Source organism: Mastigoproctus giganteus, chromosome 12, assembly GCF_048544385.1.
Source record: "Mastigoproctus giganteus isolate SK-2022 chromosome 12, ASM4854438v1, whole genome shotgun sequence".
NCBI classification, from domain to species: domain Eukaryota; kingdom Metazoa; phylum Arthropoda; class Arachnida; order Uropygi; family Thelyphonidae; genus Mastigoproctus; species Mastigoproctus giganteus.
In genome coordinates, this window is record NC_143586.1 from 43805467 (window position 1) to 43823132 (window position 17666).

The following is a 17666-nucleotide window of genomic DNA, read 5'->3' on the forward strand; positions in this document are numbered from 1 at the left end:
TTTCCTGTCACTGAGCCAACTGGAATAAGCTCAGGATATGACAATGTAGGATAACTGCTCAGCTGGGATCTCTAGTGTTTGAAAATTCATATCGGAAAAGAAGTATTGTATATTCAAACTTTCTTAATCGAATATCTGCTGAGGAGACATCATCCACGTCATAAACAGATATTTAGTTAAATAAATAAAAAAGGCATTTTAGTAATTGAAATTACTATTCAGTATTCAACGCATTGCAGCATCGGCAGTAAAAGTTGTTGTTGTAGGGTTTTAGGGGCATTATCGACTAAGGCCATATTGTTCAGTGTATACTGTCTGTAAATTGAGTGTGTTCTGGGGTCGATTTTCTGTTTGTTGGACGAAAAACCGGGAAGGAAAAAACATGCTACCTCGCCTGAGACCGACTAACTCGGCCACACTGTGAAAAGGGCCATAAAAATTTCCTAACGTAATCGACGGGACTCGAACTCAAGTATTTTCCACCCGTTGACCAAAAGAAGACTAACTCCGTCTGGTGGAAGATCATGGTTTCTATGACCATGTAGTATCCTTATGTCATTTCAAGCGAATCATTTCATCCTTGTACCATTCTGTAATCTGTGGTTGTTCGCCTGGAAACGTAAGTGCTCAATTTGTACTAAATAGAATTTAATGGTGGTTACTTTGTTGATCGGAAGAAGCCACTCAGTACACCATACCTTCTCTTGCAGAGATTGCATTTTAAGCAAACGTCATACCTAAAGGTATGACCATCTATTGGTCAACGTGCTAATAAAGTAGTTTCTCTAAACAGAAGACGGTTTTTTTCTATTTTCGTTAGTCACGATTTGTAAAAGTAATTTCAGTTCATCATCTGTCATTAACTTACAGGAAATAGTTCCTCTATATTCGAATCAGATACAGGACTTTCAAATGGTCTTGTAATGAAGTTTCAGGATTGATTTCTATGAATTCCGAATTCGTAATAATCAATTACCACCATTTTCTATTAGTGTTTTACATATTTTATGTAAAAAGTTTTTCATGCACAGGAACAGAATACGGTGCTTGGTTACCATAACAGTTGTCACGACAACCACGTAACATCGAATTATTGATGAAAGCTATTTTATTTATTTAACTTTGAACAACCCACGTTACAGTACAACCTGCAATAGATATGTTACCGAATATTTTTCTCCCCGAGTTGCGACAACGCCACAGGATTTCCAGATCTGGTTTACTTTCCTTCCAATTTACCACTTAATCGCATGATGCAGCAGTTAACGGATGGAACATAAACCTCCGCTTCACGTCCTCTTTTATTAACGAAATGCGTTTCACAAAAAGTTGTGCCAATCATGCAGACACAGTACAGTTAACCCACATCTGCATACGTCCTTTATTCAAGACAGAAGTCGTGCTCCACAAACCAAACACGGAAGTTATGCAAAGTAGATTTGTCTAGCTTGAAAGAACATTGTGTAAACCATGCTCTCTTGCTTATTAGCTTAGAAGATTTTGCTTCTTAGGAGAGGAAGAATCCTTAGCAAATTGACTATTTTGGTGACAGTGTGCCAGTTCACTGTATTCTCTGTACAATAGTACAATGGTTATTCTTATAACCATTGAGTTGGTCAGTATCAGGAGTGGATAACAATGATTTTCCCCACGAAACACGGGTTTTTCGTCCAGCAAATCAACATTCTCGTACAGAATGTCCATAAGGTTCAAGTTGGATCGCTCTTGAAATCCATAAAAATTTAGGAGTTGTTCCTATGAGGTTCAGTATGGTAATAGTAATAGGAAGCAGTATGAAAGTAAACTACTGAAAACAATTTACACAGCGCATCCTGGTTTTGTCACTAAGACAAACTCTCAAAAAGTCTTCCAACATAAAAAATAAAATTGAAAAACTCTAAAATCTCGCAGATTCTCTTTTTTTAAAGTGTTCTGCATGCAATTTACTTTAAAGCCATTCTTCGTGCAGCCGCTGAGAGTCCGAGCGACCAACAGAGTTTAGAGAGTAAGATGACTATGGCACCTCAGATGTAACTCTTGACTAACCTTGAAGACTGTGACATAACCTTGAAATTGTCATTCTCTGGTCACGTGACCATGATGCTGTCCTTCCAAAAGACACTACCCCCACCCTCTTGGGATGCAGCAATCAACTACTTCGGTTACAGCGCATCAATTCATGAGGTACTTCAATTCCTATGGTTTATCGTTATTATGTCTATTCAAGTGTGTGCGCGCGCATTCCAAAATGATATTTAAATAAATCCTACAGAAAGAGAGAGACTGATCAGACATCTTCGTTCTGTATGGCATTAACTCCACAAAGCAGTAAAAATGCACATAATTGCTTCTTGGGTTGGTCGAAAGCCTAAAATATTGCAAACACCTCGTTTTCTGTTGCCATAGCACGTCAACCTATGTACACGACTGTGACCTTGAGATCCGATCCTCCTATTACCGGTAAACTGATCTCTCGTTGCCTTTGATCCCCCAGAGCGAATTACGTGTCTGTCAGTGTGTTTGTATTTCGCAGTAAACTGGGTAAGAACTGAGATAAAAGGATTCGTTCAGCAGTAAATTTCATTATCTTTACGATGTAACTTCACCAAGAGTCTTTGAGCCTACCTACAGCATTTTTATCCCTCTTACGACAAATTCTCGTATCGTAAAGGTCACCTTTATTGCCATTTCCGCCAATGCGTGGTACGCGAGGATTTTGATGTTATAAATCCTGAATGAAGCCAGATTATGAAGACAATGCTACACTCTTGCATAAACACGTTTAAGTATTCGTATTTCACAAGCATACAAATCGTGGATGGTAGAAATTTAAGTTCAACATTTGCTTGACATTTTTATTTTGGGTGAATACTGATTGAGACAGCGTTCTTAGGGAACCGACCCGTTTAGTTCAGAGAATTTGTACATCCCGTTTAGTTCAGAGAACATTGTACATCTCAATATTTAAATTTTTTTTAAATATGCAATTTTTTAAAATAAAAGTTATTGTATAACAGAGCGACAACTTAACTAAAAAACAACAGGGGTGTTTTTTTAGGCGCGTTAACATATATACGTAATAGACCTACACGTACTGTATTGTCTTCATCATGTCCATCCTCATGAAATAAGTTGGCTCTTAGTGGATGGATTTTCATCATGCAATTTATGTTTTGGCCTTATAAAAAGATTTGTGGAGCCACCCCAAATTTCATTAAATTTGGATCAATAGAAATTCGGTAATTATTTCTCTGTACGTCCGTCCGCATGTGTAAACCAGACTCCCAATGAATGGATTTTCATGAAATTTTGTACTTCGCTGATTTGCTAAATCCTCCCAAATTTCATTAAAATCGGACCAATAAAAATCAGGAAATTATTTATTTTTTTACCAGTTTGTTTCGCAATGCAATAGAATAATGATCACTTGAACACTACAGCCAAATCAATGTCTGACATAATAGCAAGCAGTCATGAACAGAGTATATTATATTTTAATACGAGGTATAGCAATAAAGTTCCTGGGCTGGTGCAATAAAAAAAAAAAAAAAAAAAAAAAAAAAGTGAAGGAGCTCAAAATGGTTTCATTTTTATTCAAATAATGAATCACCACCTCATTGAATGCATTTATTGCGCCGGAAAAGAATCAGAAATGTCTTCACAAGTGCGGAATGCGCAGGAGAATTATCGTACAAGAAGAACCAGCCCCTTTCTCTCGAAATTGCGGCCTCGGCCTAGAAATGAGCTTCAGTGGTCTTTGAAGCACCAGCACATAGAAAGCAGCATTGACTCTTCCCTTCAGGTACAAATTCCTTGTGAATCACACCCTGTTTGTCGAAAAACATGATCAGCATCGTTTTGATCCTGGACTTCTGTAAACGAAAAACTTTTGGGATTTGGTGGTGAATTTCAAAGTTCACTACTTGCTTTGACTCTTCACTCATCTTCCTTTTCCCTAAATCTTCATGTAGAAATTTGAGGAATCGTCTCCTTATTCGTGTCCAACTCATCCACCATCATTGTGAGGGTCAAACAACGATCTCTTGCCGCAATTTCCAGAACTTTTGCAGCTGTCTTCATTTCTACAGGTTGACGGATGCCCACTTCTTGGGTCATCACGAACATCCTCATGCCAGGCTGGAAACTGCTTATACCATTCAAACACACTGGTGCTATTTAACGTTACATCACCATAAACAATTTTTAAACATTTTATGAGTTTAAGTTGCAGATTTTCCAGTTTAAAGCAAAAGTACGGAGCACTTACAACACACAAACCAAGTTTTTTTTTACAGACAGTGAAGTAATTTATTACTCATTATCAGAATTTTAACTGCAATATATTAAAAAAAACAATGTTCTTGATAAAATTATATTTAACTTTATTCTTTTTAAGCTGCTTAGCGTTTTAAGATGTAAGGTCCATAAAAATCCATAAGGCTTGTCATTCTAATATTTCATCCATCGTATTTATGAAGTGCTTGCCCTCTTGTGGTCTCCAAAGATATCAATATAGAAGGCTTGTTAGAAAAGTAATGAGATTAAATCAATAAACATTTTTATTTTGAATTTTATGGAACTTACATCTTACGTTATTTCGAGGGTGACCATGGTTACCCTCGAAATAACTTCCCTCTACAGCTACACAACGTGTCCAACGGAATTTCCAGTCCCTTTTTCAGCTCCTTTTAAATTGTCTCAACGACTCAATGATTTCCTTTTAGTTTCTTTTTCAGTTTTGGGAATTGAAACTAAACATGGAGCTAGGGCTGGTGAATACAGAAGTTGCGAGAGGAGTGGAATCTAATCTGGGCCAGAAATTCTGTAATGGAGAAGACAGAATGAGACTGTGCGTTGTTGTGGTGGTGAGTTCAATTTTGACTGATCTCAGGTCGCACGCGAAGGATTCTTCTACGTAACCGCTCGACAATTTTTTATAGTAATTTTGGTTCATTGTTTGTCCCTGTGGCAGATTTCTTCGGAGGTGGAGGTGTTTTCGTGTGCCATTCCTCACTTTGGCGTGTGGTTTCTGGATCGTACTAGGAAAAACCAGCTTTATTCACTAGGAACAACTCGTTTCAACGAGTCTGGATCGATTTCTGACCTTTCTAGCAAATCAAGAGACGTTCGTGCGGTTTTGTTTTCGTCCATCACTCAAAACCCGCAGAATCATTTTCTCATGGCCAATTCCACTTAAATTTTGTGAACAGCGTCTCCATTTAAATTCAATTCATCCGCTATCATTCTGATTGTTAACCTTCGATCTCGACGAATTAACGCTCTCACTCTTTGGACATCGTCGTGAGCTCGAGTGGTTGCTGGCCGTCCAGCACGTGTTTCATCTTCCACGTCCCTTCAAAAACATCTTGTGCCAACGGAACACCTGAGATCATGATATGGCAACGAGTTGAAACACGTACTGAGGTTAGGGGAAGGACCACGCTACATGTTGCTCGTTTTTCCAGTGTTGCCACTTCACTTCTTACAAAAAATAATCTCATTACTTTTCTGACAGGCCTCTTTGGTTCATTGAGTTTGGTATGATCAACAATGTAATTTGGGTCTCCCTGTATTAAGTGACAAAAAAAAAAAAAATAATAATAATAATAATAAATAAATAAAATAATAATAATAATTAAAAGTAGGAACGGCGATTTTCAAAATGACATTTGCCCGTAATCAGTTACGGCTGACAAAACTGAATTTCAGGAAAGGAGGACAGTAAACTCCGATAGCACAAAAAAAAACAGACTGTGCTAAATAGTTTCCCCTTGTTTTTGATTTTAGGTCATATCAACATCTTAGACATATTGCGCCATATTTCAGTCTGTACAAGTGCGAATTCTCGGGCCAATTTGCGTGTCGTTCGGGTTAGCCATCTAGACGCTAGTTTAAATTTGGAAAACGAGTTCCCCCCTCTGAACTGCCGGTGAGAATGAACTTTGGTTCAAACTGCCTTAGCAAGAAGAATTAAATTAAATCTTATATTTTAATTAAATTAAATTTTATATTTAAATCTTAAACCTTATTTTTACTTCAATCAATTCACCTGAACCTGAAAGTAATATAAACTGAACGAGCTTTATATAATAACCGGATTACAGTAATACCCCGACTTACGCGAACTCGGAGTTACGCGGTTCTTGATTTTTTCGTTTGGTGTATATCTAAAATTACCTTACCAGTGATTTGGAAGTCAAATCATAAAGCTTGGGTGACAGCTTCCGTTTTTGAGGACTGGTTTGGAGGACCCGAAGTCGAACGTTATTGCAAGTCTAAAGAGATTCCATTTAAAGTGATGCTTCTTATTGACAATGCACCCGGTCACCCCCTGCTACCCTAATTAATTTCGACCCACGTGTGAAAGCTGTGTTTTTGCCTACAAACACAACCAGCTTGCTTCAACCGATGGACCAGGGAGTCATCAAAACATTCAAGGCTTACTACACGAGGTGTTCGTTTGCACATCTGAATGAAGCTATGAGACAAAATAGTGAGATATCTGTTAAAGACTTTTGGAAACAATTCAATGTTTTAGATGCCTTAAGAATCATTGAAGAATCTTGGGATGAAATTCACAAAAAAAACATTGAATGGTGTCTGGAAGAAACTTTGTCCATTTTTTTTTCAAAAACGAGACGAAAACAACGCCAGAAACTGATCATGTCGCTCATGTGATAGAAGAAGTTGTTAATCTTGCCAGGCAATTAGATTTGGAAGTCAATGGTGATGATGTCAGGAGCTGACAATGAATGAGCTCATAGAGATGCATGAGCAAAATGTCACTGAAGTATCCGACACTTCAGACCCAGTTCCACCAGAAAAGCACATGACAATTGCAAGCTTGACAGAAGGTCTCAGCTCAATTGAAAAGGGCTTAAAAATTTTAGAAAACAGACTCCAACGAAGAACGCGTTATAGCTACAAAGTAAGGAATAAAAAAATTATTAGCTTGCTACGAAGAAATTCTGCGTGAAAAAAAGAAGGCGCTGTGTCGTCAGACGAATTTGTTAGATTTTATGAAGCCATCGACATAACTTTTTTTCGTAATTCATTTATTTTTTAATACATATTTGGTATTAATACGTATAAAGAACTGCAATTTTATTAAATATTTTTCTTCTAAACTAGTGTTTTTGTTAGTCCTTGGTCCCAATTAAACAAAATTTATATGTATTTATATGCAAAGTTGTACCCCGACTTACGCGAATTCGACTTAAGCGATTTTCGTCGGACCCACCTATCGCGTAACTTCGGGGTATTACTGTACTCTTGTCAGCCTTGTGGTTAATCTTTACAAGCGGGTACCACTTCCATGGATCTTTGCGACAAGCAATGATAGACACGTGTAGCTCCTCCCACTTATTGTTCTCATAGGCTGCTAATTACCAGTCGTTTGCGTTTCAGTGAATGCCGTCTACAACCGACTAAACCGAAAGGTTTACGTTAGAGCACACGGAAATACCGCTGGTTTAAAATTTGAAAACGAGTCCCCCCTCTGGTGTTGGTTTAAAATCGATAAACGAGTTCTCTCCCCCCCCCCCCTTGGTGCTGGTTTGAAATAGCTTTTCGCTTTAAAAATAGTGAAAAGGTGGGGAAACTCGTTTTCCAATTTTAAACCAGCACCAATGGGGGGAATTTTTTTTTTTTTTTTTTTTTTTTATGAAAACCCCAAACACGGAAGGTATCAAAACCTATAGTACTTAGTACCGTGCATGGATTGAAGGAGAAGTATGGGGAAAGGGGGATGCCGGAAACTTTGCTCTAGAGACTAAACATGGGTTTCACCACTTCAAGCCTCCAATAAGCAAAGTGGTGGTATTTCACCGGTTGATGAAAGTCATCTACCACCTTATAAATAGAAACCAGTTTTCCGATTTTCAAATTTTCTCTAATTACAAGACTATTAGCCTAACTTCTCACGCTAGCAAGATTCTTCTTAAAACCATATTGAACAGCATCTCAAGAAAACTTGAAGAAATGCCAGAAGAGCAAGCAGGTTTCAGAAGGGGTAGAGGAACCAGAGATTAGATCTTAAGCCTACGACTGATTATTGAAAAATGCAAGGAATTCAATGTTCCAGTCGTTTTGTGTTTTATAGATTATACAAAAGCTTTTAATTGTGTTCAACATGAGAAACGATGACTATTATGGGTTTCCCATTCCACGTAATTCAGCTGATTAAGCTACTGTACCAGGAACAGGAAGGAACTCTGAGAACCAACATGGGAAACACGGACTTTTTCACAATACGTAACGGTGTCAGGCAGGGCTGTATTTTGTCATCTCTCCTTTTTAATTTTTATGCCGAAGATATCATGCGTGAAGCTTTGGAAGATTTAGAGACTGGCATCAAAATTGGAGAACTCAAGATAAACAACCTTCGTTATGGAGATGATACTGTGCTAATTTGTAATTCTAAGGATCATCTTAAAGGAACTCTGAGAAGGGTATGTGAAGCAAGTAAGAAAAAACTAAAATTATGGTGATTATCTTGATTCCAGGAAGGTGAAGGTTAATGGGCAAGATATCGAAGAAGTTGATGAATTTGATTACTTGGGGTCAAGAATAAATAAAAATAGTGACTGCTCAAACGATGTAAAAAGACGACAGCAACTGCTAAAACGTCGGTCGCCGATCTGATAAAATTATGGAGAGATCATGATCTGCCCCTAAACACGAAACTGAGAATCATTGATTCCTTAATTTTTCCAGCTGCCACTTATGGATGTGAAGGATGGAATCTGAAAAGGGTTGACAGGAAGAAAATTGAGGCATTTGAAATGTGGTGTTACAGGAGAATACGGCGTATTTCTTTCTTGGATCGAAGAACAAATGAGTGGGTATTGAATAAAATTGGCAGGCCTAAAATTCTTCTTCATAGCATCAACAAAAGAAAACTCAAGTTTTTTGGTCATATAGTAAGAAGGGAAAACTTTCTGTTGAAGAATATAATGGAAGGAAAAACCGAGGGGAAGAGGTGCAGAGGACGACCTGCAACTAGGTGGAAGGATGGGATCAGTGAACTTCTGGGCATGACACTTTGCGATTCTGCTCGTATAGCACATGATCGATGCAGTTCGAGGAATTTGTTGGTGGCCACAACAGCTTCTCAGGAAGCTATATGACTGGAAGAAGAAGAACCAATGGGAGAGGGAGAGAAAACTCGTTTCCTATTTTAAAATATTAATAAAATATTTAATATCACGTACATAATTAATTAATCGAAATTAAAATACAGTATACAGGTAAAAATGTTAGAGGGTAAAACAGATAAATACGTATTTATTTCAAAATAAATTACATCAAGTTTTTCGTCATATATTTGTAAAGATAACTTCCCCCCCCCCTCCCCATCGTGATGTTTACAATTCACAAATTTCAGTTATTTTGTAAATAAATTCCAGGTTTCAGTTTATTAATGTTTGCTACAACATGAACAAAAATTAACTGTCTGAAGATGTATTTTTAAAAAAATAATTGAATCGATAGCAGGACCATGCCAAGATATACACAAAGGGGCACTGTGTCCAGGCGTATTTCCAGGGGTGGTCTTAGAAATAACATAAATTAAGTAAAATTTAAAGTTGTACGGGACATACTATGAACTGTTTATCCCGGACATTAAACTACCTAAGCACGACCCTCTTCACTAGCTTACCAGTGAATAAATTCCAGGCATAATCATTGTGGACACCTATACAATTACAGTTGACTGTGGTTCGAGTTCATATGACTGCTAAATACGGTTATTGATTCTATTCTTGCATAAAGGATTAATGTAAATGAAGCAAACAAAACATTCGTATCATTGAAGATTAATTTCAAAATGACTACCAATGACATCCTCTCACCGTGAGAGAGAACTCTTCGATGGGGTGGGTCGTTTCCAGTCTTCAATAATAAAAATTCCCCTCGTCCTAGATAGAGCTATCCTGAAGTATAAACAGAAAAGGCAACTCAGGCTGGCAAGCGTATTTTATTTGCGTGTCCCCATCTGTAGGAACCCGAGTAAGGATATTTTGTCTAGGGTCCAAAAATTCATAAATGCCATCCTCTGTTGTTTGATTTATTCATCGATACCATGCCTCTCACTAAATGGAGGAAAGAGGGGAGATTGTTCTCTATAAGTGGGTCATAACCGATGCACGACCCGCTTAGCTGGTATCGGCCGTGACCTCAGCAGAACGATATCCTTTAACGAGCTATAGAACACGATGTAGAACTGTACAATGTACGAAGAAAGTCAGTCGGTCAGAAAGAACGCGAGACTGTCACGCAATATTGCCAACCCGGTGGAGTTGAAGCGTGGTACGCTTGATCATATCTTAACAATGATCTGACAGCCGTACATTAGGATGACGCCAATTAGAAAGTGGAAATTATTCAGCACGAACAGCACTTCGTAGGAGAGTTCAGTCTGATTATGTTTGGCAATGTAAAAGTAACTGTTGGTAACTTTTTTTTTTTTTTTTGTTTTTTGCCCTCGTGGGTAGCACAGTTGGTAGAATCGTCGTCCTCCCTGCACCAGGTGGAAGATTTGAGTTAGAGTCCCGCCGATGATGAGGAGGAATGTTTATGGGCATTTTACACAATGTGGCCCAGTTAGTCGGTCTCAGTGCGAGCATGGTTTTCTTTTTTCTCTCTCTCCGAAACTTGGGTTTTTCGTCCAGCAAACAAAAAGTCGACCTCAGAACACACGCAATTTATAGATAATATACACAAAGCAACATGGTCTTAGTCGCTGATGCTCCAAAAACCCTACTACAACAACTTAACTTCTTTTGTACATTCGAAACACTACCTTGTACTCCAATACAGAATAAAATACACTTTCTATGGTACTGAATCTCCGCTTTATCTGTCATTTTATCAGGGATTGGATTCTTGTTACTTCAAATGTTCAGCTCAGCCAGTTGCAATGTCACCTCCACCGTTCCGTAGGTGAAACTTATTTCATAACTTCAGTTTAGATCAAATCAGTACAGCTGCGGATTGCACGCATCTGTTCTACAAGTGGCTTTCCTACAGTTCTGTTGACAACTATCTCTACGTTTTACACCTGTACTTGACATATCTCTCCATGCAACCTGCACTAAGTTGAGCAAATTATCGAACTCAATGCCCTCAATTTGTATTTTCTTTTTCAGCTTCAAAACACACAGCAATATTTTCCGGCATTTGTTCATCAACAAATGTGGGAAGCCTTATCTTTGGTTTTTTACAACATATCATTGTCCCCCTCTATGCCTGATATGAATAGATTGCAATATACACTCACTGGCCAAAAAATTTAAAACTTTTTGCAATTGACGTCAACAGATAATTAAACGTACGGTATCCAAATGTACGTGGTATGATCACAAGGTCCTTGTTATCAGATAAATATACGATTTCCTGGGAACGTTTTTTTTTTTTTTTTTTTTTTGTCGATCCGGTCGTGGGGATGACAGGTGATCGTTCCAATTTTCAGAAATCGTGTTATCATTGGAGCACGTTTAGTTTAGCAGGAGCTAAACGTGCTCCAGCAATTAAGAAAATACTGGTAAGTCCAAAGTAACCGTCACTAAAAAAGGTTGTTAACTGACAGACTAAAAAGGCAAATACAGCTCTAAAGGGAAGAAATACTTCAGAATGTGGGCACTCCAAGAACGAGACCACAGAAATTTTAATAGAATTGTGTCAGAATAGACTGTCCAGTGGGCAGCAAAGACTGAAATATTCAGTTTAGGCAAAGAAATACCCATTTACAACCAACCTATGCGGCGGTGGGAGTTGAATAATCTGTCAGTTGGTAGTCTAAATCCAAAGATCCGACCGGAGTGGTGATGCCAACAACAAGACTAGACTGTGGAATAGTGGGGGAAAAAAAATATCATGTGGTCCAACGAGTCTCAATTTACACTTTTTCGCATCAATGGGTAGGTTGAAAGTGTGACACGAACCTCATCAAGCCATGCATCCAGACTGTCTCGTGCCTACCACTGAAGAGGCTGGAGGTGGTATCATGGTACGGCTTATGTTCTATTAGTATGAACCCGGCCAGCTCATATCGTTAGAAGGTCGTGTTTACCTCCAGTGAATATCTTTGTGGTATCTAACCAACTTCACTCTGCAATGCTTCATTTTTACTCAAATTGCGATGAACTCTTTCAAGACGACAACGCAATCCTGGTAATTGCCCACTATCCACCATGCAAAAGTTGTATCTGAATGGTTCGAGGAGCATTTCCAAGGTTTTGGAAATGCTCCTCGAAAACCTCGGAAATGCTCCACCTCAGGCGCCTAATTCTCCATATTCTAGACGTTTCCCATTGAGAATGTCTAGGGTATGTTGGAACGAGCAGTTTGGCTTAGCAGATTTCTACCGACCACAATACAGCAAGTGACAAATATCCTGATGGAAGAATGGTCAAATCTGGAGTTACACTTCCTCAGACACCTAGTGGAATCCATGCCATGAAGTGTACGGGCTATAATTCGGACAAAAGATGGTCCTACTAGATAGCGAATAAAAATTTCACCCGGTCGCACAAGGCCTGTGTCAACCAGAACAGACCGTTGTCTGGCTCTAGCAGCAAGACGGAACCCTACGATGTCCTGTCATCAACTGCCTCTCGAGGTTACTACGGCCACAGGTGAAAACATTTCAAACTGGACTGTTAAGAAGGCTCAATTCAAGTGGTCTCTACACAAGAAATCCGTACCCCTCTTCACGATTTTGATAGGGGTATCTTAACTGCGCAGAGATACAGAGAACAGCTCCTCTAACCCTTTTTCTTTTCATGCACGACAACGCCACTGCACATAGAGCTCAAGTGGTAGAGGAATATCTTGAAACTGAAGATATCCAACGACTGCCGTACCCAGTACGATTTCGGATTTAAATCCGATGGAACATGTGTGGGACGCGCTTGGGGGTTGCATTTCACGCCGACAATTAACTTCTCGGTCACTTGGTGAGCTAAGGTCTCCGCTGGCGGAAGAATGGGATTTGTTGCGTAGAATCTTATAGGCTCCCTTAAATCGAGCATGGTCCACCACTGTTAGGCCTTTTTAGCCGTTAAAGAGGATCATACGCGGTACTGATGTCACGTGACCATGTTTTCAAGCATCTTGTATCGACTTCTGTAATGTAACCATTTTGGAAATTCCAATACAACCCCCAATAAATGTCCCCAATACCTGTCCGAAGTTTCTCGCTCTCTCCTCATTTCATCGTTGTTCTTTGGTACACCACCATACCAAATTTTGTCCCGCTTTGCTTCCATGCGTTTCTTCCAAGCACAGAAACATTTCTGGAAGTCATCACCTGCTGCTGGAATGTCCATGCATTTTCAAGAAAAAAAAAAGTGGTTTCCTTTCTTTGCTTAGTGTTTGTAAGACAATCACTTTTTACCCCCCATATGTGGTTTCTTTATTCATATCTCCATAATTCAATTAGATCAAACCAACTCAGAAAGTCACAAAACTCCTCTTTGCCAAAAGGTTTATTTTTATTATAGTAACTTAGATATTACAGTAGGATAAAACACTGCGTTATTAAAGATATCAAATAAAACACTTCAATTTAAAAACAAAATCTCGACACAAAGTTTTAAGCAATAATTGTAAAATCCAAAATTTGCACCTTGGAGCAGCTTAGAAATTCTAGAGGAAATAGTAACATGTTATATTGGCCGAGTGTCATCTAGTAACAATAGCCATTAGGTTTTGCATTACGTGTAGCCCAACACAAAAGTTCTAAGAAACGTGATATCGATTCTCAAGTTTCCCCTTTCAGAGAAAGGCAGCTGTGGGCAGAATAAACAGTTCTGAAAAGCACAGCAGATTCATAATAATTCAGCTGAAGTTCGTTTATTTGCTCACCTGGAAAAACACTGTTCCATTATTTTATCCTAAATTACTCATTCTTAAAGGCGTCAGAGCTTTTTGTAGTTTTTCTGAATTAGCCTTAAGAAGAAAGACTTGGTTCGTAAAGCGTCTATGAATACTTTATTTTTGGAAAAAGATAAAAAAAAACCGAAGTTTGTTAAGCTTAATTGATGGTAATTTAGGTTAAATCACATATGGGTAACTAAAAATCATTATCCAAGTATAATCTCAAGTCTTTTTCAATCAAGGTAATGGCTAACCGTGATATGACCATTTCGACATCTAATTTGCTAATGATATTTAGGGCCTCAAAGATCGACTTAAGATCAGTGATCGAATTAGAAAATTCAGCACTAACGGCCGGATAGCCAAGTGGTCAAACGCGATGGTACAGTTGTATACGCATTTGAGTTTAAAGTGGTTCGAGCGCACACGACTGCTAAATACGGTACTGTCCTTCCATTCTCTCTATCATGTGAGCTCCTCTGACAGACACAAACATGCAGTTTGTAACCACAGCGTTAGCATTTTGGAAAATGTTTTTGCGAAGTTGACTGAAACCTTCATTTTTAAAAATAAACTTTTACAATGCCAACTAGGACGTAACTTTGTCCAAATTGCCTTGCATGTGACCATATCATATGACTTCGTGGTTTGGACACATTTCCTTTGCCAATGCAGAAGGTTTCTAATATTTTTTCCGGGCAATGTATCATCAAGGACAATCAATCGATGTCACACACAATGTGCGTGCACTTTTGTAAAAGGGCAGTTTCCCAACCTGTACGAACCACCTACACCTACGAACTAGAACATGACGTTAAGGCATACATTTTCTTTCATCATTAAACAGGCCCCGAGCGCACACGCCTAAGTTTCCCTCTTCGTGACTTCAGGGGCTGTGTACCACTGGTTTTAAGCCACTATTGTAGAAACTCCAATGCTGAAACCCAAACCCTGGCTGTTTTCGATATTAGCGCCCACGTTTTAGTGAGCAAAATAAGGTGATTTCAGTACACAACCTACAAAATCTAGTAAACTACAATAAATCCCAGCAGAAATTTGTTGTAGTTCATATTATTTAACCCATGTACATTACTTCGAAAGCCACTTTAAATTCAACCAGGATGAAATACATATTCTTTAACCCATATACATTACTTCATAAACCACAATAAATTACATCACTGCAAGAGATACATTTTTATCCCATGCACATTATTCGTACACAACATATTAAGGAGATACATTTTTTAAGCATGTATATTACTTGTAAATTACATCATGTTAAGAGATACATTTCTTAATCCACTTACATTACTCGTAAACTACAAATTAACCCATCTACATTACTACCTATTTCTTAACCGGTGTACATTAATACCTATTTCTTAACCCATATACTATAAAAAAAAAACAATAGCAAACTACCTATTTCTTAACATAGGTACAACAAAAAAAACGGAACTGCGAAATATTAAATTAATATATTCAAAGAAGGACGTGGTGATTCACGTTATACTTTTCTCCGAAAGAAATATTAGATATATTTTTCTGTAATTAGGAATACCACAAGCATATTAAAGTTGAACAAAAGTTATTAACTTTTTAATTCGCTATTTTTTATTTATCAGAAAAAAAATGATGAAACTTAAAAATGATTCAGTATATAGAGTTTCGATGATTGTTTACTATTGAAAAATGAAAACTTCACCTTAGCACTGTTTGTTAAGAGGGCAAAAGAATACTGACCTCTGAAAGAACAGTTGGGTAGTTTCCAACGAGACACCTTTCTACGGTTCGTAAACAGGCGGTTGTTCACCCTTTTCTACAATTAACTGTACATGAACAGTTATTTTAACGTATTGCACTACCACTACCACTGGAATAACTTTGGATCTTTTCAGGTAGTGACTAGCTGAGCATTTATTCGCGTGCTGAGTAAACAACAGGGCATCACTTCGGCAAATAATTATCTTCACAGCAAATCTATAACCTCGTTCTACATTTTAGTTATACTACACTAAATATTGCTCAGTTGGACTACATTCCCCCATGAAACTTTTAAAAAAAAGTTTAATTTTGAATTAATTATTATGCAAAAATGGCCTTACTAGTGAGAATATCAGTGACGTAATACAAGTCATTTATGCATGATGAAATACTTCCTTTTCAGATTCAGGTCTTTAGGGAACAGGTATATATTTCCACTACGATTACCAGATATTCTTTTTGATTAACAATAATTTAAAGAAGTTCACAACTTCTTTTAAATCACATTTAAGGATCAATTTGTAACACTTGTAAAATTATAATCGTTAAAATGAACTTAAATCCAACCAATGAATAGAATGATTCCATTGAACCATCTTCCAATGCCCCAATGAGAATACCTACTACCGTAATTCTGCCTTGGGGCTCTGTTATCTTTCCCCCCTCCTTTCAGGCAACTACAGGGACCACTTCGTGGCCACACACTTGACTATTATATAGCAAAAAAAAAAAAGAAAAATTGTTACAGGTAATACAAGGACATCACAGAGCCGGTTTACAGACAAAAGTTTCCTTATACCACAAACTATTTCTTACCTCTTGAATGGTACCTAAAATCACAGCATCGAATGAACCTCACACGAGAATACCACACCAGTGAGGACGTGGCTACTGTCTTACTTGCACTGGGAAAGATAGCAGCCAACTTGTTGCAAATACAACCCTTCTTTACTTACAGAACTCACCGGAACTACGGGAATGACGACACGATTCCTTCCCACGGCAACGGCGACCGTATTTGTTACCGGCTGCGCGTGGTCGGACAACATACGAAGCGGGAAGTTAAACCTTGGAAGAGTCTACTCTAACGGAGGGTAGAGACAGTAACGAGGAAGCCCAAGAGTTGTGGAATACTGTTAGAGCGCTAGCTGTAAACGTTTCGTCCGGGCAGCTGCCGAAATAGGTCTCTTCGTTTTCTTAACAGTTATGTAACCAACGCGCAAGGAACTTTGGGATGGAGTTTTTCAGCGAAGATCGTTTTTGAAGAAACCACGTAAAATACGTTTTCTTAAAAGTCTCCCAGTATTTGCAAACAAAAAAAGTATTATTGTTGGTATCATCGAATAACGTTCTGTTAGCCAAAATATAATCCCATTACCATCTATGATGGTTAAGTAGAGAAATTTGCATCTTTAACTAATAATCAAATAATCTGAAGGTTTGAACGTTTTCGATTTGCTGGGGATTTGCTGAAGCCATGTAGCTAGACATTGTATGGCTTCCTCCTTCATCCAGGAGGGCTGAGCTGTGTTTGGATACACATTTCCATCTGACCCTTCCTCACTGGGGTTGTTGTTATGATGAAATTTAACGACACATAGGCTGCTAGGGCCATATTGTGTCTTTCTAATGGTTAATAGGAAATACTAACTTTATTGTAATATCTGTTATATTTTATGGTATATTCCTATGTTATTTAGGAAGACAAACAGTTCTGTTTTATTAGGGTCTTCTCCAAGAATATGCATTAATGTTAGTGAAGACTGTGCATTAGCACATGATTTAAAGCTGTTTGAGCGGATATTCAGAAGGTGAGGACAGTCCACTAATAAATGACGAATAGTCAGTTGCATATAACATGATGTGCACTGAGGAGCGCTATCATTCATTAATAGATAGAGGTGTGTGAGGCGAGTATGCCTAATTCTTATCCTTCCTATTCTTATCCTTCCTAGAATTACTTCTTCTCGTCTGCTTTTCCGAAAGCTGGAGAGCCACAGCTTTGGATCTGGTTTTAT

At 38.2% G+C, this 17666-nt stretch overlaps 1 protein-coding gene across 1 annotated transcript in view; it reads right to left on the reverse strand.

Moving 5' to 3' along the window:
- The window catches only part of LOC150076977 (solute carrier organic anion transporter family member 4A1-like), a 150743-nt gene extending 134088 nt beyond the window's left edge, over positions 1-16655 (reverse strand). The window contains exon 1 of the mRNA XM_090386542.1: positions 16465-16655. The gene's annotated coding sequence lies outside the window, so the exon portion shown is untranslated. The remainder of the gene's footprint in view (positions 1-16464) is intronic.
- Positions 16656-17666: the final 1011 nt, after the last annotated feature.